Source organism: Pseudorasbora parva, chromosome 18 (assembly GCF_024679245.1).
Source record: "Pseudorasbora parva isolate DD20220531a chromosome 18, ASM2467924v1, whole genome shotgun sequence".
Lineage (NCBI taxonomy): Eukaryota > Metazoa > Chordata > Actinopteri > Cypriniformes > Gobionidae > Pseudorasbora > Pseudorasbora parva.
The window spans coordinates 8,397,418-8,397,982 of record NC_090189.1 but is presented as its reverse complement, the minus strand read 5'-3'; positions in this window follow the sequence as shown (position 1 = coordinate 8,397,982).

Genomic DNA, 565 nt, shown 5'->3' with positions numbered 1-565 from the left:
GTGTACTCTGGTCTGATTGGTCAGATGGCCCAGATTTACTCTGTTCTAGTTCTTGAAGCACCACCCTTAGTTACTATAACTGAGATCCTACAACCAGGTGCAAAAGCCCCTGAAGTAGATTCGCTTTTACATCACTAAAAACAGCGTCTTCTCAGCATATCGACAAGGCTAAACAAACTCTTCCAGGCCTCAGCTACAACTACAGTGTTTGAGAGAGGGTCAAAGTAGATGATGTTTTTGGGCAGCCAAAGAAAACCACAGACTGGCATTATGCAAATGTGTTACAAACCTACACAAATTCATGCAGGAAGTGAGACTGTATTTACTGACAGCTCGTTTCAGGCACTTCAGAATCGATTCTTTCATTTAGGACACAATAACGCAATTTATCTGCACTTTGACCTTTATATTTTGACCTTATATTGTAGGCCTTTTACATTCACAAGTTGTTATTACACACTACATTAAAAATAATATCCGAAAAAGCATAAATAGGGTATAACACTTTAATGTTAGGTAATGTTTGTAAGCTCACAATCTAATGTTAACATTCAACTTTATTTTA